The 27,329-nt window shown below is 39.9% G+C and overlaps 1 protein-coding gene across 3 annotated transcripts in view; it reads left to right on the forward strand.

Annotated features, from left to right (window-relative positions):
• PTPRG (protein tyrosine phosphatase receptor type G) overlaps positions 1–27,329 on the forward strand; it is a 783,870-nt gene that overhangs the window by 65,431 nt on the left and 691,110 nt on the right. The gene's annotated exons all lie outside the window — the stretch shown is intronic.

A 27,329-nucleotide genomic window follows, 5' to 3' on the forward strand; every position in this document is an offset into this window, starting at 1 on the left:
CTCAACATAGGACTACAATGGAGTCCAGAATTTCAGTCATAACTTGTTATGGTCATAAATCTAGGTGCCACATGACCAGACTATATTTTTATCACGGTTGTAAAGTGAGTTAAGCAATTACATGGTCCTCAAGCCGCAAAATCAGTCACATGACTATAGAACGTTGCAACCGGTCATCAATGTGAACCGGTTACCAAACAACTGAAATGTGATCATATGACCATGAGGGGGCAGTCATAACTTAGGGCAAGGAAGGGTCATAAGTAAAAAGTTTGTTGTAACTGAGACAACTTTGAACCAACTCTTAGGTCAAGGACTACCTGTAAGACAATAATGGGATTAGCTCAAGTCATATGAGAGTTAATAGATTTATTTCTGAATTTCATCTTTAACAGCAAGGGGATTCCAATAAATCTTTATTCTATTTTGTCTAGGGTATCATCTATAAACAAAGAATTTTTGAACCACCAAGGGTTCTTTAGGATACAGGGAAAATGTTCATGGCTTAATTTGGAAGAAGTTCTACTGAAGTTGATAGAACTTAATTCTGATCATTTAATTTTTATTTATAATACTTATAGGTGGCTCACTTAAGAAGTCAAGGTCTTTTAGAACAATAATAGTAATGGCTACATGATTAGACACTACCTTTTTATGGTTAGATAGACCTAATCAGATCAATGCAATAAATATGAATTTGAGCAAAGTCTGAGAGACAATGGGGACAGGTTGGGCTGGTTTGCTGTGGTCCATGGGGTCATGACTTAACAACTGAACAACAACAAAAGATGCTACCTTTACAATTTCCATGATGTTAGGTAGAATATGATGTATAAAAACATTGCCTGTCCAGGGTAGATAAAAATCGATGATTTAAAAAAAAAATCAAAGAAATCGGATTTTTTAAAATATAAATCAGATTTGTTTTATTTAAATTGGATTTTTTTTATTTTTATCAAATTTATTTTAATGAAATGCTTTTGGAGTAAAAAAATGTATCTAAAGATAGTTTTCTATTTAAGATACATTAATAATTTAGTTTATTCAGTATGAAATGGAGCTTGAAAAATTTTTTTTGCAGCATCACAGTAGCACCTTCACATGTGACTTTCTCTAAAACGGTTACCCTGAACAGGAGTCTGCAGATGGGATAAGGGCGGAGAAGTAAATGGATTGAACTGAAGAGCGAGCCCAAATTGGGGGCAAATATTGAAAGCAAAAATATGTCGTAGCAAGGACATCAGAAAAGGGTGGAGCTTGCTTGTAGCAATGTGATGCTGCTTTTATCCTTTTGACCCATTGGATTTTTGCAAATGCCTCTGGCTGTGTGTCTCATTGATTTTAGCTGAAATCAGTGGGGCTTCATTTTAGATGGCTAGCATTCTTTGCTCTTACGTTGCAAAAGTAACCAATAGTAAGGTACAAAAAGTGTCTCTGCTGGATTGCACAATGGATTTTCAAGTAGCAAAATACTGTTTCTGAGTAGCTTAAAAACAACTGTTTTTATTTTTTCTTTCTTTAAAAATTTCTTTAAAAATTCTTGACAAGACGCACAAGTCCACCATAACAAGACCATGTTATGATCTGTTACGGTCTGCAGATTTTGCTGTTTGTGGCAGTGGCGGTGGCAGTCCTTTAAGGAAAGAATCTGCCTATGCAAAGAACTGAATCAGAACACTAAATGAAAATAGACAAAGGGCCTGCATTGGGGAAGGATATCATTCAATCCGCTCCAAGAAAGCGAAATTAAAGATTTGTGGTGAAGCAAGCCATATGTACCCCAGAAATTGCAACCAGATTGCAGAAAAGATCAGCGGCTTTCCAGCTAACATTGCCAATTAGCTGGGCATTCGTCCTCTCTGGGCTGGTATTCCTTTGTTTATGTGTATCCTTCCCAAACTGATGCCATCCAGATGTGTTAGAACTCAGTTCCATAAGAACTCTTGGGGGAGTTAGTTGCTAACCATGTTGGCTGCAGATTACGTGAGATGACTTTTCCAGCTTGGGGGGTAAATACATTTCAAAGCCATTAAGTGCCCATTTGCATTCCTGTTTCTAATAAATAGAAGCCCAGTTGTCAGGTCTCTCTCTCTCTTATTTTTTTTTATTGTGTCCAAGTGTGATTGGACATACAAGGAATTTGTCTTGGTGCATATGCTCTCAGCGTACATACAAGAAAAGATACGTTCATCAAGAATTCTAACTTGCTTATTTGTATCCTATGACTATCATTATGACTTAATGATAGTCATAGGATACAAATAAGCAGTCAGGAAACAATCAATATCAATATAAATCATAAGGATTACCAGCAACAAAGTTACAGTCATACAGTCATAAGTGGAAGGCGATGGGTAATGGGAACTATGAGAAGATTAATAGTAATGCAGACTTAGTAACTAATTTGACAGTGTTGAGGGAATTATTTGTTTAGCAGAGTGATGGCGTTCGGGAAAAAACTGTTCTTGTGTCTAGTTGTTCTGGTGTGCAGTGCTCTGTAGCATCGTTTTGAGGGTAGGAATTGAAACAGTTTATGTCCAGGATGTGACGGATCTGTAAATATTTTGATGGCCCTCTTCTTGATTCGTGCAGTATACAGGTCCTCAAAGGAAGGCAGGTTGGTAGCAATTATTTTTTCTGCAGTTCTAATTATCCTCTGAAGTCTGTGTCTGTCTTGTTGGGTTGCAGAACCAAACCAGACAGTTATAGAGATGCAAATGACAGACTCAATAATTCCTCTGTAGAACTGGATCAGCAGCTCCTTGGGCAGTTTCAGCTTTCTGAGTTGGCGCAGAAAGAACATTCTTTGCTGTCCTTTTTTGATGATGTTTTTGATGTTAGCTGTCCATTTTAGATCTTGCGATATGGTAGAGCCTAGAAATTTGAAGGTTTCTACTGTTGATACTGTGATGTCTAGTATTGTGAGAGGTGGAAATATGGAACGGTTTCTCCTAAAGTCTACCACCATTTCTACGGTTTTGAGTGTGTTCAGTTCCAGATTGTTTCGGTTGCACCACGAGGCTAGTCATTCCACCTCCTGTCTGTATGCAGATTCATCATTGTCTCGAATGAGACCGATCACTGTTGTGTCATCTGCGAACTTCAGTAGTTTAACAGATGGATCATTGGAGATGCAGTCATTGATATAGAGAGAGAAGAGAAGTGGGGAGAGCACACAGCCTTGGGGGGCCCTGTGCTAATTGTACAGGTATCTGATGTGATCCTGCTTAGCTTCACCTGCTGCTTCCTGTTTGTTAGGAAGCTTGTGATCCACTTACAAGTCTGTTCAGGTACCTGTAGCTGGTTTAGCTTAGTTAGAAGAGTGTCTGGGACGATGGTATTGAATGCCTGAACTAAAGTCTACAAAAAGGACCCTTGCATAGGTCTTTGGAGATTCAAGATGTTGTAGGATGTAGTGCAGAACCATATTAACAGCATCATCTGTTGATCTATTTGCTCGGTATTAAAATTGCAAGGGGTCTAACAGCAGATCCGTGATGGTTTTCAAGTGGGACAGCACTAGCCTTTCAAAGGTTTTCATGACTATAGATGTTAAAGCAACTGGTCTGTAGTCATTCAGTTCCTTGATGGTGGGCTTCTGCAGCACTGGGATGATGGTAGAGCATTTGAAGCAAGAAGGAACATAGCACATCTCTAGTGATTTATTGAAGATATGGGTGAAGATGGGGGCCAATTGGTCAGCACAGACTTTTAAGCAAGAAGGAGTTATCTTATCTGGGCCTGGAGCTTTTCCTGGCTTTTGTCTGTGAAATAGGTCCTGCACTTCCTTTTCTGTGATCACTAGGGGTTGTGAACCCAATGGGATGGGGTCAGTTGTAGGAGGCTTGGCTGTTGTTAGTGTGTCTGAGATGGGGGTTGTGGAGATAGGAGGCTGTAGTTTCCTTTCAAAGTAGTTTTAGCCTCCAGTCCCCTAATCATCTTTGTTGCTCTTCTCTGCACTCTTTCTAGAGTCTCAACATCTTTTTTGCATCATGGCCACCAAAGCTGAATGCAGTATTCCAAATGTGGCCTTACCAAGACATTATAAATTGGTATTAACACTTCATGTGATCTTGATTCTGTTTATGCAGCCTAGAACTATGTTGGCTTTTTTAGCAGCTGCTGCACACTGCTGGCTTATGAGTTATTATGACTCACATGCAAAACATTATCGGGCTATTTTGGGAGTGTGATGTTGGTGGTTTGCTGTAATCTTTGTACTGGTAGTCCTCAATTTACAACCATTTGTGCAATGACTTATCAGAGTTACAATGACACTGAAAAAATTGACTTATTACTGCTGCAGCATTCCCCATAGTCATGCGATCAAAATTTGGGTGCTTGGAAATTGGCATGTATTTATGATGGTTGCAATGTCCGAAGGCCATGTAATCCTGATTTGTGACATTCCCACCTAGCGTCTGACAAGCAAGGTCCATGGATTTGCTTGATGTCCATGTGATTTGCTTAACTGTGGCAAAAAAAGATCACAAAATCAGGCATGATTTCCCAACAGCTGCCTTGTTTACTAATGGAAACTCTGGTTGCAATTGTTGAGGGCTACTTGGAAGAATCACCGTATGTGACTGACAGCAATAGAAATAAATAAAATATAGGAAACTAAGTTTTCCTAAACAAGATGAGCAAAGGAGAGGCCATAATTTACATCCCTTTCATCTTCCAACATTGATGTGTTCCTGGACTGTCTGAACAGATCTCACACCCACTACTATGATATTATTATCATTATTATTACTAGGCACACACTATCATTTCCTGTCCATGTGTGGCAGTAATTTGGTACTCAATTACAGCATTTGTCACTCTGCATCCACAACATCTTCAAATTGTACAGCTGTCCATTGCCTTTATATAGCTGGATGACTGCGGTTTCTTGTGTTGTATGATTCTCAGGCTGGGGAAAAGCTGGAGAAATTGGGGGTGACAGCTGTAGACAACTCCAGGAGATGTGTAAGGCGGATGATGAATAACTTTATCTCCTTTCTGCCTTCTTGTTAATGAGCACATCAAGCATTCTGTAGAATGCTTCCCTGGAGATGTGGCTCTAATGTTTTGAGATCTACATCAGGGTGAAAATCAAAGATCCAATCAATAGTAAATGCAAGTGTGGATCGTAAGTGTGAACGGTGGCAAACAGTTAATAAGTTAAAAGCCCTCTCAGATACTTACTCTTGAGCATAAGGGACATTTATGACTTGCTAAATGCGGAGGCCAAGAGTGAGGATAATATACATCACACGTTGTGTAAAAGTTGCTGATGAAGGCCAAAGCAACGGATATTGTCGAGGTTATTGCTGGCAACAATCAGAGCTATTGTACTTACCCTATGACAAGTCAAAAGAGGTCATCGATAATTATAATTCTGTTTTGATCTCCTGCCTGTATAATGAAGGGCACTTTAGTTTTACACAGTTACATTCATTCAGGTCAACCCAACTATTTGCAGTTCAAACTCCCAGGGCTCCAGATAGTCCTTTCTGTCTTAGACAATCCTAGTTACTTATTTCAGCTCTAACGGCTCTTTTTAATGGTTGCTTCAGTTGCCTTTAAGTTTGTGTGCCATGACTTTATCTTATGTTCTCGTTTGTCAACAAACCTTGGTTAGCATTAGCTGTATATTGCCAATCCTTTACCCTGCTACAACTACATAGTCAAAGCATTATTGACGTACTACTTGGCGACACTGAGGTTGTGTCCTACTACTACTTTGCAACACAGAGATGATGAGAAGTGGAATTAGGGTTGCTGGCATTGGAGACTTTAAAGGAGTGTGTGTGTGAGGGGGGGAGGGAGTGGGGAGGAAAGAGTCATATATGCCTGTGAAATATGCAAATACAGGTAGTCCTTGACTTACAAAGTTCATTTAGTGATGGTTCGAAGTTACAACGGCACTGAAAAATAGTGACTTATGACTGTTTTCCACATTTATGACCATTGCAGCATCCTCGTGGTCAAATGATCAAAATTCAGATGCGCAACTGACTCATATGTAGGACAGTGTTGTGACCCAGGCCCAAGTAGGTAGTAGGAAACTCAGTCCATGAAAAAACAAACAAACTTTATTCGTACAGCTGAGAATGTATTTATTTATTTATTTATTTAATCACATTTCTATACCGCCCTATCTCACAAGGGACTCAGGGCGGTTTACAGCCTATTAAAACACAAAATACAGAAATATAAATACAAAATAAAACATTAATTAAAAAACTTATTAAATAAGGCCGAATTTAAAATTTATAAATCAAGATAATAAAACACCATTAAAAAACTAAATTTAAAATTAAAATCCTAGCCCAGTCCTGCGCAAATAAATAGATGTGTCTTAAACTCATGGCGAAAGATTCGAAGGTCGGGAAGTTGACGGAGTCCCGGGGGAAGTTCGTTCCAGAGGGTGGGAGCCCCCACAGAGAAGGCCCTTCCCCTGGGTGTCACCAGTCGGCACTGCCTGGCGGACGGCACCCCAAGGAGTCCCTCCCTGTGGGAGCGCACGGGTCGATGGGAGGCTGTCGGTGGCAGCAGACAGTCCCGTAAGTAACCCGGCCCTAAGCCATGGAGCACTTTGAAGATGGTTACCAAAACCTTGAAGCGCACCCGGAAGGCCACAGGTAGCCAGTGCAGTCTGTGCAGGAGTGGTGTCACATGGGAGCCACGAGGTGCTCCCTCTATCACCCGCGCAGCCGCATTCTGGACTAACTGGAGCCTCTGGGTGCTCCTCAAGGGAAGCCCCATGTAGAGAGCATTGCAGTAATCCAGGCGAGATGTCACGAGAGCATGAGTGACTGTGTATAGGGAATCCCGGTCTAGAAAGGGGCGCAACTGGCGAATCACGCATACCTGATAAAAAGCTCTCCTGGAGACGGTCGTCAGATGTTCTTCAAAGGACAACCGCCCATCCAGGAGAACGCCCAAGTTGCGCACCCTCTCCATTGGGGCCAATGACTCGCCCCCAACAGTCAGCCGTGGCTGCAGCTGACTGTACCGGGGTGCCGGCACCCACAGCCACTCTGTCTTGGAGGGATTGAGCTTGAGCCTGTTTCTCCCCATCCAGACCCATACGGCCTCCAGACTTTGACAGCTTCGTTGGGGTGGTCCGGTGTGGAAAAGTACAGCTGAGTATCATCAGCATACAGTTGATACCTCACACCGAAACCACTGATGATCTCACCCAGCGGCTTCATATAGATGTTGAACAGGAGGGGCGAGAGAATCGACCCCTGCGGCACCCCACAAGTGAGGTGTCTCGGGGACGACCTCTGCCCTCCTGTCAACACCGTCTGCGACTGGTCAGAGAGATAGGAGGAGAACCACCGATAAACGGTGCCTCCCACTCCCAATCCCTCCAACCGGTGCAGCAAGATACCATAGTCGATGGTATCAAAAGCCGCTGAGAGGTCTAATAGGACCAAGGCAGAGGAATAACCCCTATCCCTGGCCCTCCAGAGATCATCAACCAACGTTACCAAAGCCGTCTCCGTGCTGTATCTGGGCCGGAAGCCGGACTGGAACGGGTCATCCAGGTACTGGCGTAATTGACGTGCCACCACACTCTCTACAACCTTCTCCACAAAGCGAAGGTTGGAGACCGGACGATAGTTACCTAAAACAGCCGGGTCCAGGGAAGGCTTCTTGAGGAGAGGCCTCACCACCGCCTCTTTCAAGGCGTCAGGGAAGACCCCCTCCAGCAAAGAAGCATTAGTAATCCCCTGGAGCCAGCCTCGTGTCACCTCCTGCGTGGCCAGTACCAGCCAGGAGAGGCATGGGTCCAGTAAACATGTGGTGGCATGTTTACTGAATTACTAATTACAAGAATTACTTCATGCCCAGCGTCGTTCAACTCAAATTAAAACAAATTTCTCCCAACGCAAATTTTTCAGTCCTATCGCAGTCCAATTAGGCAAATTGCCAAAGGCCTTTCTTGGCAAACTTCAGAAGTTACAAAAATAAATGCAAGACCTAGACGAAGCAGAAGACAAAGCAGAAGACGCTGCTACCAATGTTGTTTTCCGGCAAAGGCCAAACGCCGTTGCTGGTCTGTTTTAAGCCTTATGGGAGAGGCCAATCATCTCTTGGCCCTCCTCCCGAGTTGTCCCTTTTGCTTGAGCTGCTCTTGCCTTCTCATGCGTGCATTAGGAACAGGCTCCTCCTGTTCCTCTGCCTTGCTATCAGGCTCTGGAGGCTCTGGAGTCCGCACCTCACTCTCCGATGGCCCTGTTCTCACCTCAGCCTCATTGCTGTCCAACTCCATTGCCAGCTCTGCAGGCTGTTGGTGGACCACAACAGACAGTCACAGTGTCCCGGCGCAACTTTTGCAACTTTCTGACAAGCAAAGTCAATGGGGAAGCCACATTCACTTAATATCCGTGTAACTAACTTAACAACTGCAGTGATTCACTTAACAATTGTGCCAAGAAAGTTTGTAAAATGGGACAAAACTCACTTAACAACTGCTTTGCTTAGCAAAGGAAATTTTGGAGTCAGTTGTGGTCGTATGTCAAGTACAAAGTGTACTAAAAGTCAGGTCCAGTAGACTAGTTGGTCCTGGTAGACGGTTTATTATATACATTACATTAAAATTATCAAATCGTTTGTCGTTTTATTATACTCACTTCCCTACCAGCTTGACACATGACTTTTGAACATTCTTAAATAGAGTAGCATTTTCTCTGAAAAGAATAATAAAACTGTCAACCCTGAAGCTGCCCTGATTGAGGCCATTTTGAGACGTCAGTGCTGACACACTGGAGAAGAGGGATAGGGAGGGTGGAATAGAGATAGTTGGGGAGTTGTAGTCAAAACAAAATACTTTCTCTTGGAACCAGTGACATTCCTGCAGGTGCTCAGAAGGAGTGGACTGAAGTCACCCAGCAACTGGACAGTGTCCTGATTGGACCATGTGACTGACTGTTTTGAGAAAGTGACAAACTTTTAATTAGATGTAAACCGTGGGAATATTCAGAGTCTATTTTCATCAGCCTGTGCCAATATGATATATCCAATAAACTTATTCTTTGAGGAATTTGCCTGCCTCAGAGTTTTGTTTGCTATGGATATGTTACTTGGAACCCAGACAAAAACCTTTTCTTATTGGCTTATTGTTGCTGTTCTTCTACCTCATTTTTCTGGTGCTCTAGAATTTCTGGTGATTTTGAGGTTTAGTGATGGTCTGATGTTTTGGTGATGGTTCTGGTTCTGGTCCCCAGCTGGGATTCGAATCACAGTCTCCCCCATCAAAGATGGAGTTCTAACCACTGAACTATACTGCCACTATATCATCCCAGGAATTATAGAAATGTATAGGCTCCAGGAATTGTATAGATCCCAATAACAACATGAGCTCCCTCAGTACAGAAGAGTGCAGTACCAAGAACATCTAAGAAACTTTGCAGAATCTTCAAACTCCCAGGTCTCTGGTAGATCTGAGAAGAGAATTTGATTTATATATTTGCCTAACCATCTATAAATACATAGTCTGATTTAATCTGGAAAATCCCCAGGGGAGGAGCTTCAGTGATGTTTTCCCTAGAGAGTGAAATGAAGTGTAGGAAGTCAAGCAGGTGGCAGATTGTTGGAAAGATGAAGTATGATGAAAGCTTAGACTAGTCTTTTGCAAACTTGGCAAATTTAAGATGTGTGGACTTCAACTCCCATAATTCCCCAGCCAGCATGCTACAGCCTTCTATAATATCATGCCTGTGATACCAGCAAAGAGACAGGGAAGGAGTCCCTTGTTACATTGTGAATATTTGTATGAGTATTCTGCGTATGATTGTAGGTACATGTGGTTTGAAATCAAGACAATACAATACTGTATCTGAAATGGTCCTAAAGGCTTAGAAGTGTAGATAGATGTTCAGTTTGTACACTTGTACACAAAACACAAGGATTATGAGAGACTATTGTCCACCGCTGATTAGAGAAAGAATTTTATTATTTTTATTTTATTTTATTTTATTTTATTTTTTTTATTTTATTTTGGTTTCTCCCTCCCCTTTTATTTTTTTATTTTTTTGTTCAGTCATGTCTGATTCTTGGAGAGTGCCTGGACAACAGCAGTTTTCTTGGCAAGGGTTTTCAGAAGTTATTTGTCATTGCTTCCTTCCTAGGGCTGAGAGAAAGAGACTGGCTGAAGGTCACAGGCTGGCTTCTGACTTTATCAGAAAGTCTTTGAGAATCAGAGAAGATTGAACAAAAGAAAAAAAAATATAAATGACTGCTGTCCACCATTGATTATGGGAAGAATTTTATTATTTTTACTTCATGAATTTAAGTCTTTGATAACTAAAATAAAGTTCAACATCCTGCATTTCTTGAAGAAAAAAATAAAATAAAAAGGTAAAGCTACCTTCGATTTGTGATGGTGGCCTCTATGAGATTTTCCAGGCATCGTTTTGAAGATGATTTACCAATTCCTTCTTTAATTATTTCTTTTTTTTAAAAAAAAACATTCTAGTCAACAACTCTAGAATCTATGCCACAAATAATCCTGGTTAGTTTTGAACATAGATGCTGTATCTGCTGAGACCTTGGAAAAAATGTTTGAAAGCAATTTATTTTCCATCATGTAGAACGAGGATGTTGGAAATGAGTATAAGATAAATATTTGGCATAACATTAACTTAAATAGTGAAGTTGTTTATTCTGGCCTATAGACCTAAAATTGGGCCCACAAATAAATCTCTTAAATTGCAGCACAGTAATAGCTCCCACTTGACTTTCTGATTACCGTATATACTCGAGTATAAGCCGAGTTTTTCAGCACGTTTTTTGTGCTGAAAAATGTCCCCTCGGCTTATACTCGAGTATATACGGCTTATACTCGAGTTTTTTTTCTTTTCTTCTTTTTTTCACATTATACCGGATGGCGCAAACTTGGCGGGCTTTTGCATTAGCGCGGGGAAGCCCTGCCGGTGCAGTGAGAGGGCGGGGCGGGGGAGCCGCCAGCCTTCTCGGCTGAGGGGGGGGGGGGTTCCCCGGCCCGTAGCTGCCTCATTTCCCACCCTCGGCTTATACTCGAGTCCCCAGTTTACCCCAGTTTTTTGGGGTAAAATTGGGGACCTCGGCTTATACTCGGATCGGCTTATATTCGAGTATATACGGTACTTTTATTTTATATTATGTGACTATCTTGTTTTAATAAGCATACCCCTTCAAGTATATTTCATTTGATTGAATTTTCCATTTCCTTTCCACCATTTATTGCTCATAAGTTCCACTGTCTGTTTAAGAAAGCTGCCTGTTTCCTTGTTTCTTTTTCATCTCAACTCTATGCCTTACCTTCCTACTAAGCCTTTCTCAACGGACATGTTTTTCAGATGTACTCACTGCTTGAATTGCTTCATGCATTAAATCACAATTCTGTTCATACAGTCATGCTTGTATCATGTTCTTAAAAGTACATTTCTAGTTCCACCTTTTTTAAAGTGCATTCAGGGCATTGGGCCGTGAATTTCCATTTGCCCAACAGTGTATGGTTCATTTATTTAACCACTTTAGGTTAATTGATCTGAAGGAATAAATTCTAAATGAACATACGATTGCAAGACAGTTCCTAGAAACAACATTTAGTGGAAGAAGAGTGGAATATTTTTTTACTGTATTTCATTTCATTAAAACGAAAAGGCACACTGATTTGCTGTGAACTAATTAAACTTAATGCAATGTTGAGAAAGCAGTGGAGACTGGTAACTGCACTTTAAATGTGGAGTTCGTGAGTTGTCCTTATCACAGAACGAAACTGAGATACAACAGACATGTATGCTTTGTGTTATAGAACAGTTGCTGATTTCAACTTATTCTTATGCAGGAAGTCAGAATCAGAATCAGAAAAATGCTGGAAGGAACCTTGGAGGTCTTCTAGTCCAGCCCCCTGCTTAATAGAATAGAATAGAATTCTTTATTGGCCATGTGTGATTGGACACACAAGCAATTTGCCTTTGGTGCATATGCTCTCAGTGTACATAAAAGGAAAAAAAAGGGGGGGGGGAGAGAAGAAAAAAAATACGTTCAAGAATCATAACATAAACACTTACTGATAGTCATAGGTTACTAATAAGCAATCAAATCATACTGGGAAACAACAGAATAATATAAATCGTAAAAATACAAGCAGCATGGTTATAGTCATAAATGTGAAGAGATAGGTAATAGGAAGGATGAGAATTATAAGAGTAATGCAGACTTAATAACTAGTTTGACAGTGTTGAGGGAATTATTTGTTTAGCAGAATGATAGTGTTCGGGAGAAAACTGTTCTTGTGTCTAGTTGTTCTGGTGTGCAGTGCTCTATAGTGTCGTTTTAAGGGTAGGAGTTGAAACAGTTTATGTCCAAGATGCGAGGGGTCTGTAGATATTTTCACAGCCCTCTTTTTGACTCGTGCAGTATACAGGTCCTCCATGGAAGGCAAGTTGGTAACATTTTCTTTTTCTGCAGTTCTAATTATCTTCTGAAGTCTGTGTCTGTCTTGTTGGGTTGCAGAACCAAACCAGACAGTTATAGAGGTGCAGATGACAGACTCAATAAGTCCTCTGTAGAACTGAATCAGCAGCTCTTTGGGCCGTTTGAATTTTCTGAATTGGCACAGAAAGAACGTTCTTTGTTGTGCTTTTTTGATGACGATTTTGATGTTAGGTGTCCATTTTAAGTCTTGAGATATGATAGAACCTAGAAACTTGAAGGTCTCTACTGTTGATACTGTGTTGTCTAGTATTGTAAGAGATGGTAGTATAAGACGGTTTCTCCTAAAATCTATCACCATTTCTACGGGTTTGAGTGTGTTTAATTCAAGATTGTTCCGGTTGCATCACAAGGCTAGTTGTTCAACCTCCCGTCTGTATGCAGATTTGTCATTTTCTTGAATGAGACCAATCACTGAAATCCTATACCATTTCAGAGAAATGACTGTCCAGTTTCTTCTTAAAAACCTCCAGTGGTGAAGCACTTACAATGTCTGAAGGCAAGATGTTCCATTGGTTAATTCCTCACTATTAGGAAGTTTCTCCTCAATTCCAGGTTGCTTCCCTCCTTGATTAGTTTCCATTTATCCGTCCTTGACTTACAACCATAACAGAGTCTGGAATTTTGGTCATAAGTCATTAGCGTTGTAAGTCAGGACACACATGTGATGCAAAGTAATTTTCCATCCTTTTTTGCACTAGTTGTTAAGTGAACCCATTAATTTGAATAATGGGAAGCTTTTTTCTGTAAATGAGGGAAATCATGAATCCCAACCATGTGACCACAGAAGGCCATAAAATTGACCCACTGGACATGTGGTCATGTGACTGCAGCAGCAAGGGGGGGGTGGCCATTATGATAGCTGAGGGTGCTTTATGGGCCATAAAGTATACATTCTGTTGCTTTTGTAACAGGTCATAAAAAGTCATTTAGCCAGGATTAATTGTACTGCATAATATTGTGAGATACCCAGACCTCTGAATGTGGTAGTTGATAGTTGTATTCCCAGCGCATGTGCCAGTGAATTCAAAATTGGGATGATATTTCTCCAGACAAAACCTAACTGAAGAAAAAAGGTGGAAAGGAGTCCAACCCAGCTCACTAAGGGACAGTTGCAGGGGTGAAATTCACTTACCTTCCCTACTGGTTCGCAAATGTGCAAAGCCTTCTGCACATGTGCAGAGGCTTAAAATCATCGCAAAAAAGCGACAACGTGATGTACGTGGAGGTGGGCAGAGCCTCCCACATCCAGCACTACCAATTTGCCCAACCCAGATAGAACCCGCTGAATTTCACCTCTGGAGAGTTGGTGATGGAATGGATATATAGTAAGATATATGTAAGATGTATAGATAGTAAGATGTATCGGTCCAAGACTGATGGCATAATTTAAGTGATCAGCATCTTTAATGTGGGGGGGGGGAGATGGTTCAGTGGTTAAAGATTTTGAGCTTGTCAGCTGGAAAGCTGACAGCCTGACTTTGAGACTTGAGCATTATGCACAGTAACAGGGTGAGCTCCTGTTACTTGCCACAGCTCCTGACCACCTAGAAGTTCGAAAGCATACAAACGCAAGGAGATAAATAGGTTCTACTTCGGTGGGAAGGTAACCGCATTCTGTGCACCTCAGATTATAGTCATGTTGGCCCCATTACCACAGAAAAGGTCTTCAGACAACGCTGGCTCCCTTGCCTAAGAAACTGAGATGAGCATCTTTTCTTAGCTGATCCATATTCCCTATTTATTTATTTATTTATTTATTTATTTATTTATTTATTTATTTATTTATTTATTTATTTATTTATTTATTTATTTATTAAATTTTTATACCGCCCTTCTTCCAAAGGACTCAGGGCGGTTCACAGCCAATATAAAAACAACATAGCAATAAACAAAAGTTAAAAACATATTAAAAAACTAATTCTAAAATTTGGCCAAAAATTAAAACTAGGGTAAAAAACCATCATAAAAGCTCCCATTAAAATTTCGTTAGGCTAGCCCCGCGCGATGGAATAACAAAGTCTTGAGCTCGCGTTTAAAAGTCCGGAGGTCGGGGAGTTGACGCAACCCTGGAGGCAGTTCATTCCAAAGGGCAGGAGCCCCCACAGAGAAGGCCCTCCCCCTGGGGGTCACCAGTCGGCATTGTTTGACTGACGGCACCCTGAGGAGGCCCTCCCTATGGAAGCGCACAGGCCGATGGGAGGCTATTGGTGGCAGTAGGCGGTCCCATAAATAACCCGGTCCTGTGCCATGGAGCGCTTTAAAAGTGATAACCAACACCTTGAATTGCATCCGGAAGACAATCCTAGAGTTGTAGACGACTGGACGGGGAAACCTTTATCTTTGTCTTTAATAAAATCAGTAAATTGAGTCTGATTGGAGAGTTCTGGAATTGAAATCCACACTCTCTTTTTTGAACCTCTCATCCCTTAATTCGGGTTAGAGTCAGGGCAACTGGATGGAGCTGAGCATTTACTGGCCGATGCCCCTTCTAATGCCATCCGGAGTTCACAACAGATTTTTTTTTCTTTGCACCCAGGAGTGAAATATCTGCCGCTACCTAGCATTGAACTCTCAACCTTCTGAGTGGGAAGCGAGTGTCTTCATCACTAGACCACCATATTACTCGGAGTTGAAATCCACATATCTGCTGAATATTCTTGTTGTAGAAGTTTGCCATTAACCTTGGCTTAAAAAATTGCAATAGTTATGCTAATGTAATATGTTAAGAAATAAACTGAACTCTGGTTAACACAGTATGTCAGCCCCATAGCAGATTTCTTTTTGCTTAACCATAGTGTCATTCCAGTTTTATTTCATTACTCGAAATTCCGAATGTAGGGGTTTGGGGTTTTTTTCTCATTCCCTTTCGCTACACCATGTAAATTTTTTCCAATGTGTTGTTCGGACAATCCATTCATTCATGGGTGATCTCTCATCCATTTGTTAGAGACTGAGTGTAGATATTTTCAAACTGTTTAGCCACACCTCCTGCGCATTGAGCTTCAGTCTTTTCACTCAGTCTAATTGAAGAGACCCGAGTTTTGTTGCTCTGACAAATAGATATTAGATCATTCAAGATTGGATTGTCTTCGGGGAAAAAGAGGCAATTTTGTTTTTTTTTAATAACTAGAGAAACTTAGATCACTTTAGCTTTTCTTTCCTGATCCCACAGATGATAAGTGCTTTTTATTACAACTAAGTACATAATAATGGATATCTAATGGAAAGAAGAACTGCCTTTGAAGCCAACTGGAAGATATTCAGCCTTTGCTAACAGTTGGCTTTTGCTTTCAAGTTTTTCACGCCAAGTTTGTTTTTCCTTTTGATCTTTCGATAGTATCCTAGGAGCGGATTTTGTCAAAAATAGTCTTTATACAATATATTTACTAGGAGAGAGGCCTTACTGTGAGCATATATTTTTAGAACAAGAATGTGAGGCTAGAATGGCACCTGTCAATTTGGAGCTAAGATCCGTCTCTTGTTCCAATGAACTTTTCTTCTTCTCGAGACATCTGGGACCGGTGGCTGAATCATCTTCTTCTAAACAAGGCAACCATCTTCTGAACCAGATGGGAAATCGAAGAAAATATTAGAATTAAAACAATGAGTGAGTCTGTGTATCAAGAGACTGAGATGCAACAGTCAGTATGCTCTATGCTCCGTGTGGAAGCCTTAAGGATTCAAATCCTTTTTCAGGCAATATTAATGTGGAAAGTTTTTGAATTCTCAGAGTTAGCCTGAAATAGAATAGAAAAGAAAAAAAGTATTTTTTGATTTTATGTTCTTCTAAATGATATAAGTTTTTTAAAAAAAAATACAATTTGTTCACTAATAAAATACTGTAGTTTTTTGCATATATCCTTTGATTGTATGTGGTGATAAGTTTTTGATGTCTCTATAATTGCATCTCATTGTCATGGTGCTTTTTTTAAATATTGTGTTTTCTTAAAATACTTTGGCATAGCTCATATGCAACAGTTTACCTTGGGAGTATTTGGTAATCGTACGATTTTTATGAAGTTTTAAGTTCCCCTAAATCCTCTAAGCTTCATCATCTTTGCTGAATGGCTAATAGAGATCAGCTTTTGTAGCAAAGCCCTAGATCAAGGTGCCTCAATTTTGAAGCATTCAAGAAGGACTTGTTTCTAAGGCTTTCTTATTTAAAATTAAAACTAGAAGGAATAGAGACTAGCTGTTAGGCATTGAGTTTATTGGCATGTTATTTATCAAATTTATACTGTACCTTTTTTCTTAGAAAATCAAAGCAGCATGTATGAGTTAAGGTCATCCCTACATTTTATCCAAAATCACAAATTAGTAATCATCAGCAAGTGGGGAACTGAATTTAGCAGATGACAGCATTAAACTGACTTTAGCTAATCCTCAAAATAGCTGAGCAAGGTTGTACCTGCTAAGTAGTGAGATGGGAAGGTACTTGGAACTCCCAAGTCTCCACAGTACATTTGAAACATGAAAAAACGATCCAGGAGAAGATAAGGATAAACAACTTCTATATTGTTGAAGGAGTTGTGCTTGACTTAACATACTGTAGTGTACAGGTTGAGTTTGACAAGGCTGAGACAGATGATTCCAAAGCTACAAATGGACGTTAATGTCCACATTGCTCAATTGTCTAAGGTGAGCAGATGACTCATCAAATTTTCACAGGTCCCAGAGTGTGGGTAGAAGAAACCCATGGAATGTATCTCTTCTTGAGAATATTCATACAAGTCTCTGAAAATATTAGGCAGAGAAAGAACTGGTCCACATGTAAGATTCGATTAAATTGATTTATCACTATAGACTACGCAGAAGAATCTTCTCAACTGCTTAGAGTTAGACAAGGGTACACCATTCAAGGAGGATTGGACTTGTTCACTTGTAGCTATGTAGGGACTCTAAGCCTGTGATGGTGAACCTATGGTGAACTGGTGTGCCAGAAGTGGCACGCAGCGACCACTTTGATGGCACAAGAGCCATCATCCCAGTTCAGCTCTGCTGCGCATGCGTGTGCGCCTCCCGCCGGCCAGCTGGTCTTCAGGTCTGCACGGGGGTGCGGGGCACCTGCATAAGGGCTGTGCACGCATTGCATTTTGGGGGTTTGGGCACACGCACGCATTTTTGTTTGCACATGCATGCCTTGGGCACTCGGTCCGGAAAAGGTTAGCCATCACTGCTCTAGGCTGTTCCCTCTTTTCACTCCACCTCCTATTTCTATCACTCCTTCACCCATAGACAGCCTGGATGATTAAATGTTGTGTGTGAAAGTGCATTCAAAAAGGGCCGTGGTGGCTCAGGCTGTAAGGAGCCTGTTATTAAAACACAGTAGCCTGCAATTACTGCAGGTTCAAGCCCCACCAGGCCCAAGGTTGACTCAGCCTTCCATCCTTTATAAGGTAGGTAAAATGAGGACCCAGATTGTTGGGGGGGCAATAAGTTGACTTTGTAAATATACAAATAGAATGAGACTATTGCCTTACACGCTGTAAGCCGCCCTGAGTCTTCGGAGAAGGGCGGGATATAAATGTAAATAAAAAAAAATCATGTCCACAATCAACATGCTGATATTTAATAAGTCTTTAATAATCTATTAAGTCACCACCTGGGCATCTTTTGAAAAGATAAATTAAGGGTTAAATATCTGGAGATTGTTAATCTACTGCTGCTTTGAATGTGAAGGCAGACCTTTGCTTACTGCAGTATTCCTAAACCCTGACAGCTTTAAGTCTAGACGTCAACTCACAGCATGCTGTCTGGGGAATTCAGGAAGTTGAAGTCCACATAGTTTAAAGTTGCCAAGGTTGACAGACAGTGGTCTATATCTAAATGGTAACCAGTGCCCAACCTGGAACTTCCCAAGAAAATTCTTCCGCTGATTTATTTGATACATTCCTCAGCGGCTGTTTGAAAAAGTTTCTCTCTGAAAAAGTTTCAACCTTTGAAACTATTTTAGTTTCACATTTAGCAAGATGCATTTTGCTTACATTTGGAGAAATCAGGTTTTAATTAGTTATGCTTTTTCTGTTTATACATAAATCAGAAAAAAAAACATTTTCTGCAATGCTATTTCTAGATTAGGTAATTTATCACATCAGGGCCTTTCTAAAAATAGAAGATTTTAAAAAAATAAGTAAATGATCCTTAGCCTGAACTGTATCATTATGCAAAAGGTTGATTTTATTTTTATCAGTTTTTAAAGGGACTATATCTCTTGATAGCGCTTTGTTACAATTTCTTTTTTAGATTTCTTTCCTTGTTTTTTTTTAAATAGACATATTTTATCAAATCACACTATGAAGAAAAAAACCTTTATTTGCTTATATCACTGTTCCCCAAAGTTTACTATAAGAATATTGCTCAATATTGCATGTCAAGAGTTTCTTTCTTGAAAGTTAATAAGATTGTAGAAGAAAGACACACAGAAGAAAATACGCTCTTGAAATATTTCTCAAGTGGTTTGCTATCTAGCAATAAAAATATGTTTTGCTACTCTAATCATTTATTAGTTGGATTCACTCCACCACACTAGCTCTTTATCTGAAATTGCTCTAAGCTTAATGTAAAACTTTTTACTTGCTCGTCTCTAATTGACAGAATATTTATTTGGTACACCTTAAACTGAAGATTATGTTACTTTTGAAATTATTTCTTTGAATCTTAGTACTTTCAAAAAAGAAGGATTTTTTCTAATAATAATTTGGCTTTCCACATTGAGTCTAAAAATTATATCTTCAGTTGTTTTATTAATAAAGATCTAGTTTGTTAATCCAATTTGTGATAATGGGGTATTATAAATCAGGAAAGTCAACAAAACTAAACCATTGATATAGCTTAACTTGGGTACTGAATATGGAAATAGCTAGTTTGTTAAATATTTATTTCAGTAGAGGTGAAAATGAGGAGGTGGTAGATAAGAAATGTCACCAAGTTTCTCTTGAACCTCAAGACTTATTATGAACATAGGTGTTTTTTAAAAAAATCAAATCTGAAAGTCAAGTAGATGTTTCATTTTAGCTTTCAGAAAAAAAGTCATATCCTTGAAGTACTTGAAGTAGCGTTCTGGATTATTTATAATGTGGGAAAATTCTTAAGTAAGTAGAGAGATTGATGGATTTATCAGTGGGTTTTTCTACCTAGAACATTTGCATATTATTTGGCAAAGGTTTGTTGGTTACTACTTTTTGGGTAAGTTCATGCTTCTTTGTTGAAGCTGACATAAAAATTACGTGCATCCACAAAACTTTTTACATCAATATATTGCTTTTTACAAGCTCTATATACCCAGGAATACTAAATACAAAATATGGACTCTGTTTCTCAGTAGGTGTGACATGTCAGGCACCTTTTTCTGAAATATAGTAGCTCAGCCAACCCTTATTCTTATTGTTTTGTTTAAAATTAATGTTGTAGTACAAAAGAACTTAAGGCTTTTAATATAAAAACACTGTTCAACCAACATGTTAAAATGAGAAATTTTAGATTGCAGGCCTATAGGGTTTCACAGGTAAGCAAATATAATATTTTCCACCAATTTACTTCGAAAGTTGATGGTACTTTTCTGTCCCTAAGATGAGCATATGTACGAAATTTAATACATTTTTGGGGGGAAGTTAGCCATTTCACATCAATGTTCTTTTAGGGATCTTCAGATGGATTTTGAGTAGTTGGGTGATTTGTATGTAAAGAAGAAGCAGAATGTACTCCCCCTGTGAACAGAAAACGGTAAAGGTTCCCCTTGCACATATGTGCTAGTCATTCCCGACTCTAGGGGGTGGTGCTCGTCTCCGTTTCAAAGCTGAGGAGCTAGCGCTGTCCAAAGACGTCTCTGTGGTCATGTGGCCGGCATGACTAAACACCAAAGGCGCACGGAACGCTGTTACCTTCCCACCAAAGGTGGTCCCTATTTTTCTACTTGCATTTTTTACGTGCTTTTGAACTTCTAGGTTGGCAGAAGCTGGGACAAGTAGCGGGAGCTCACCCCGTTATGTGGCACTAGGGATTCGAACCGCTGAACTGCCGATCTTTCAATCGATTAGTTCAGCATCTTAGCCACTGAGTCACCATGTCCCCCTGTCAGCATACTTTGTCTTAATTGCTTGGACTCCCTTTAAAACAGCAGATCATATGTTGGATACCTACCCTATGCCTTCTGAAGCCTATACAGGTGGAAGACAGAACAAAAATGCATATGGCTTTTCTTCTATTATGCTGAGAATGCACATGTTTTAGTGGTACAATGGGTAGCAGTAGAAAAAAAGGCATCGTTAGATGCAAGAATAACATTGTAACCTGATGAGGATTCTCAGTCACCTAGATCAGGGGTCTCCAACCTTGGTCCCTTTAAGACTTGTGGACTTCAACTCCTAGAGTTCCTCAGCCAGCTTTGAAGTCCACAAGTCTTAAAGGGACCAAGGTTGGAGACCCCTGATCTAGATATTGTTGCAATATGGTTGAATTATGGCAACTGGACTTGTTTTTGTTAGTTTGAGATGTTTTGCCACTCATTCAAGCAGCTTCATCCGTCAGAACAAATTAGGTAGGGCAGAGTCATTAGATGAGTGGCAAAACATCTCAAACTAATAAAAATAAGCGACTGAGAATCTTCATCGATATATTGCAACACTCTTTGGGGAGAAAACCCCTGAGGTTGGTGCAGGAGGAGTTTACATTCCCATGGCCTTTGCCTAACTACCATATTTTTGGGAGTATAAGATGCTTTGGACTATAAGACACACCTATCTTTTTTGGTGAGGACAACAACAAAAAGAAATCTGCTTCTGCCTCCCAGCAATTTTGCCTCGATACAGCAAACAACAGCCTGCTTTACTTTCATTTTTGTTTTCAGCATAGCTTGATTAGCACAAGGAAAAAAAAATCTGCTCCCAGCAATTTACCTCCTTGCAGCAATCAGCGGAGACCCCCGCAAAACAGCTGAGAGCAAAACAGCGCAGAGTCAGAAGGCCGATCCAATCAACTTGTGCTAATTAGGCTGTGCTGAAGCTGAAATGGGCTGTTTCTTCTTGCTGCTTGCTACAACGAGGTAAATTGCTGGGAAGCAGGGGCCAAAGGGTGGGGGCCACTGGGTGGGCGGGGCTACATTCAGTGTATAAGACACACCTAATTTTTCACCCCCTTTTGTGGGGGGGGGAAGGTACATCTTATACACTGAGAAATACGGTAGCTTGTTCTGACTGATGAAGAGCTTCCCATCCAAAGGTTCTGTTTGGATGAGTGGCGAAACATCTCAAACTAACAAAAATAAGTCCAGTTGATGTGATTCCACATTCAGACATTTGTAACCTGTCTTTTCCTAGACTCTTACAGCACCATTGGATTTCTATCCCAAAGGTGCTTTTTCAAAAGGCAACTGAACTTTGTTTTTCCTTGAAGACATTTCCGCTCTCATCCATGAAGCTTCTTCAGTTCTGACTGAATGATAGAGGATGGAAGGAATTACGTTCCATGCAGTCATCTGGTCATTAGCACTCTTCCTGAGAGTCATTGAGGCCACTAGCAGGTTTATCTGTGCCCTCAGGGTTACCTGAGTAGTTGTATTTGTATGAATAATAGTATTTCTCTTACCATCCGTTTTGGGGCTTTAACCTGCAAGATGAAACCAATGAAACTAATGGCTCAAAATGTGTGTTCAGGATGTGAATTTCCATATCTCTCTCTCTCTCTCTCTCTCTCTCTCTCTCTCTCTCTCTCTCTCTCTCTCTCTCTCTCTCTTTTTGTAGTAATATCACAGTACTAAAATGCCAAGATAAGAAAAGAAAATCTCTAGTAATAGATTCTACTGGGGGGAGAAAACCCATTCTCATTTCTGAATAATCACTGTCATCCATTTCGAGCGAACCACAGCAATATTTTTGCCTTGTGTAAAAAGAGCTGGAATGCAACTGAAACCCTCTTTGTGTTATGACCAGTAAATGAAGCAAGGATCACATTTTTCTCTGTTCATGGTTAAATATTTGAGTTTTAATCTCAGCTGCCAGAACAGGAGGTGAGAACTGCCTATTTTTAGTTGACTTTGGGCGGCCACCAGACAGGAAGGAAATACAGGAATAGGAGAGCCACTTTAAAAACACTGAAATAACATCTGGTTACTGAGGCCGGATGCTTAGATAGGCTGGCCCTGAGCAGTTGAAATGACCTGCCTGTATAATAAAGATTGGATTATCGATACTTTCTCTTAGTGGTTTTGTAGTAAATTGTCCTTACCTATTCTTAATTTCTATGCTTTCTAAAGTCACATACCCCACAGAATGACCTGCACAGAAAAAACTCCAGCAGATGTAGAGTAATACTATCTGAAAGGCACATTTCTATATTATCTGGCAAAGATCTTTCCCATTATGTGTTTCCTGGCCTTTAAACTAGAAATACTTGGAGCCGAACGTGGCACTTTATGCATACAATGTGGTTCCTCTGGCATTAGATATACTTGGGGGGTGGGAATCCGAAGAAACTGGTTTTTCTTTTAAGTACTAAATTCATTGGATTGTGGTCTGAAAAGTTCTTTGGCGATATTGCCACTTTGTGAACAAAGCCAAATTCTTAGATATCCAAAGCATTCTTGAAAAAGATCCTGAAAAATACTTAAAAATAAGTGTATTCTTTTGCATCATTTTTGTGTCTCCTTGCATCTAGCAGCTCTAAATTGTCCAATTATTTTCCATTCTCTCTTCAAACACAACCAGCTCACTTTTAAGAGATTTGACAGATGCAGATTGCTTCAAACAAGTTTTGTAATATTTCTTGAGTAATTCCCTTCTCTTTCAGTTGCTTTAATGGACCTCTTCTTCCCACCTTCTTTAAAGCTTTTCTGGTGGACACTTTTTGTTTAAAGTTTATAATGTAAAAGTAAGATGTAGTCACTTTCTTTATGCCCTTAAGGCTTTAGTCCTTTCTATTTTTCCATAGTTTTAATGACACGGTCCATCTCATATTACACTTACTATCTTATTATGTAACTTCCACCAGTTATATTTTTTGGTTGATATCTGACAGTTAACATTCCCAGGGAAAGTCTGGTCTGTTAATTTTCCATGCAACGTCAAAAGCACTTTTGTGTGTGTGTGTGTGGGGGGGGGGCAAAATCTTTCTCTTCAAATTAATACTGGCCCTTTTATCCTTTTATAAGTTTCTTAATCAAAAGCTTGATTAAGCTTCTTGCTGTTGTTTTGAAGTCTTCGGAAAGCGTAATGCTCCACTTTGTTTTACTTTCTGTAATTTGGAAGGATGGCTGACTCACTGGGAAATGTTTTTTGTCCCGCTGTTTTCAAAGACCTCTTTTCAACTGTAGATTGATTATATCCCCAAGCTAGTAAGAAAGTGGGGATTTAAAAGCCAGTATAGGTAGAATAAGCCAGCTGTTCTCCTGTCACTCCCAGCCTCTCTACTCATGAGAAGACTAAGACTTCTATCCCTTGTGAGGAGCAGCTGTCTGAGGTTCCTGTGGGCTTTCTCTTGTAATGTCCTTTATCCAGAAAGACTCTGCTACTTTGGACATACCTAGAACTTTACCTGGACACCAGCAAGTCTGCAAATTCTGTGCAAGAAAGCCAAATGAAGCTCCTTATGGGAAAAGTTGTATTAGAAATTAAAAAACAAACAAAAACAAACAAACAAATGCTCTATACTCAAGGGAAGAATAACAAGTAAGTACAGCAAGAAGCAGTGGTGGGATTCAAGTAATTTAACAACCGGTTCTCTGCCCTAATGATTTCTTCCAACAACCAGTTTACCAAACTGCTCAGAAAGTTAACAGCCGGTTCTCCCGAAGTGGTGCGAACTGGCTGAATCCCACCACTGGCAAGAAGGCAAAACCATAGGAACTGATGCTTCTGTTGTAACTGTTATTATATTGCAGTTGATGATGAAGCTTCAGCAGAGACACAGATGTCCTGTGAGGATGGAGCAATGGGAAAGATGCACTTTTATCACCCCCTTTTTATTTCTACTTAAGTCGTCTATGTTTAGTTGCAAGATTGGGATCTGGGGTCCAATATCTTTTGTCAGTGAATTCTTAAAAGAACTGTTGTAGTCTAATTGCTGCCTCTATAGTTTTTGACTGATGAGGGATGCAATATCCAGTTCGGTCGCTATGTGTATAAACTTTTATCCTCTCTGTTAAAACAGAACTTCTTTTTTAATATTTGAATTTATATCCCGTCCTTCTCTGAAGACTCAGGGCGACTTACACTATGTTAAGCAATAGTCTTCATCAGTTTGTATATTATATACAAAGTCAACTTATTGCCCCCAACAATCTGGGTCCTCATTTTACCTACCTTATAAAGGATGGAAGGCTGAGTCAACCTTGGGCCTGGTGGGACTTGAACTTGCAGTAATTGCAAGCAGCTGTGTTAATAACAGACTGTCTTAGCAGTCTGAGCCACCAGAGGCCACTTTGCCCGAATATACCATTGTGGAGGTAGACTATATTTCATAACACATATAGTTCAAGAATGATTCCTGAAGAAATTTCAAGGCACCTGGGATGATCTCAGCGCAGCCACACCAGAAGCAGTTAGGTCACGGGTGTCACGTCACGTTGCTGTCACGTGACGTTTAGCAATGTTTTCCCATTTGCGGAGCTGAGGTGGGCGTGGCCTGCACGTAACACATCCAACCCGTGGGCTGCTAGTTTGACACCCCTGAGTTAGATGGTTTTATCTTCCTGAGATATCAAATTATAACATATATCCCACTGCAATTCTATTTCTCTATGTTATGGTGATTTTATTATGGCTTATGCTTTATTTAAATTTGTACATCAGTGATTGCATGACCTCTGTAGATGCCATACGCTAAATAAATAATCTTTTTTGCTTTCTGCTGGGCCATTGCGCTGAGTGTTAAGGACCTGCCGCTTTTAGCTTTTCTTCTGTTTTTCCCACATTACATATTCCATGCACACTTAGAATCATTTCATTTGCTGTGACATAATCTTGTTTATTTATATTTATTTGCTTTATGAGCTTTTATAGCATCTGTTCCTCCTGCCATCCAAGCGCAACCGTAAACAGGATGTTGCAAATGCAAGCTTAGACAGGCACTATGGCTGAAATTCATAAGAGAGTTGCTGCCATATTTTTTTTTTCTCATCGGCTTTGGTGGTGCAGGGTGGCCAAAATTGCAGAGATAAAAGTAAGGAAATGGAGGAGAAGCCATTCCAGAAAACAATAAACTGAGCTCCAGCAAAACAAAGATCTTACTTATATACAAATATTTTTTATAAAACATATCATAAAATCATAATACCAATAGTCCTTTAGTTTAGCGATCACAATTGGGACTGGCAAATTAATTATTAAGTGAAGCAGTTACTAAATGAAACCACAACAGCTTGCAATGGTCAGCTTTTGTTTGCTTTGTAGACCTGTGAAGGTCATAAATGTGAGGATTGTTACTTTTTCGTCACTGTTGTCACTGAATGAACTAGGCAGTCACTAAATGAGAGCTACCTACCGGTATATTATAAGGATTTTTCCCCTTTCAAATGAAATCTTTCTTTCTAGATTTAGGATGATTACTATATGCCATTCATTTCAGGATAATCAAATCAAATCAAATTGTTCTATTCTTCCATTAGTTATAGAGGACACTGCAAGTAAAACATATCCAGATTCTTAATAATGTATTTCTGTTCTCAAGCCCTACTTGAAAGGTGGCGCCCCAAAGATTTCTATTTCTATCGTAGAAGAAAACAGAACTACAATTGCCTTGATTTAGAAACATATTTCTGTTAATCCACCTTCAAACTGCATTGTCTTAGATAGTAGCTATTGTATGTGTCATTCAGTTCGTGCTCTAAGATTTTTTTCACAAATAAATATTACTAAGCTAAGTATTTCTCAGTTCAGGCTGCTGCTGCTATTTCTTGGCATTCTTATATAAATTTGAATTTGGTTTCTGTCTTCCACCCATTAGTTCTTTCAGTACAAAATACCAGTAGCATTTCTTACAACAATAGCATGTAGACTTATATACTGCTTTACAGTGCTTTATGTGAGAAAACATAGCAATGTTTCAATATTTGAAGGGCTGTCACAGAGAGGAGGGGGTCAAGCTATTTTCCAAAGGACCCGAAGGCCAGACAAGGAATAATGGATGGAAACTGACCAAGGAGAGATTCAACTTAGATAACAGGAGAAATTTTCTCACAGTGAGAACAATCAACCAAGTTTGCCTTCAGAAGTTCTGAGAGCTTCACCACTGGAAGTTTTCAAGAAAAGACTGGACTGCCATCTGTCAGAAATGATGTAGGGTCTCCTGCTTAGGCAGGGGGTTGGGCTAGATGACTACAAGGTGCCTTCCAACTCTGCTATTCTGTTAAAACCCTTTCTTTACTCTCACCTCCCATTTGCAATTTATTCTTGGGGTATCAGTGACATCACCATGACATTTGAAGCAAGTTTTAATATAATTTCAGTGTCTGATTTTTGAAAGAGGCAGGTTGGCAAGTAATATATAGTCAGCTAGCTTTTCTCCTTTCTATATTCTTCTCATCAGTCAGAATGACTAAAATACATCACAAATGTGTAGAAATTTAATTGGGCTATCCCACAGCTACCCTTCAGCACTAATCGTTAATGTGCACTGCAATATTTAATAATAACAATAATAACAGAGTTGGAAGGGACCTTGGAGGTCTACTAGTCCAACCCCATGCCCAGGCAGGAAACCTTACACCACTTCAGACAAATGGTTATCCAACATCTCCTTAAAAATTTCCACTGTTGGAGTATTTACAACTTCTGGAGGCAAGTAGTTCTACTGATTAATTGTTCTGTGAGGAAATTTCTCCTTAGTTCTAAGTTGCTTCTCTCCTTGATTTAACAATT

This window comes from Ahaetulla prasina, chromosome 2 (genome assembly GCF_028640845.1).
Source record: "Ahaetulla prasina isolate Xishuangbanna chromosome 2, ASM2864084v1, whole genome shotgun sequence".
In the NCBI taxonomy this organism is placed as follows: Eukaryota; Metazoa; Chordata; class Lepidosauria; order Squamata; family Colubridae; genus Ahaetulla; species Ahaetulla prasina.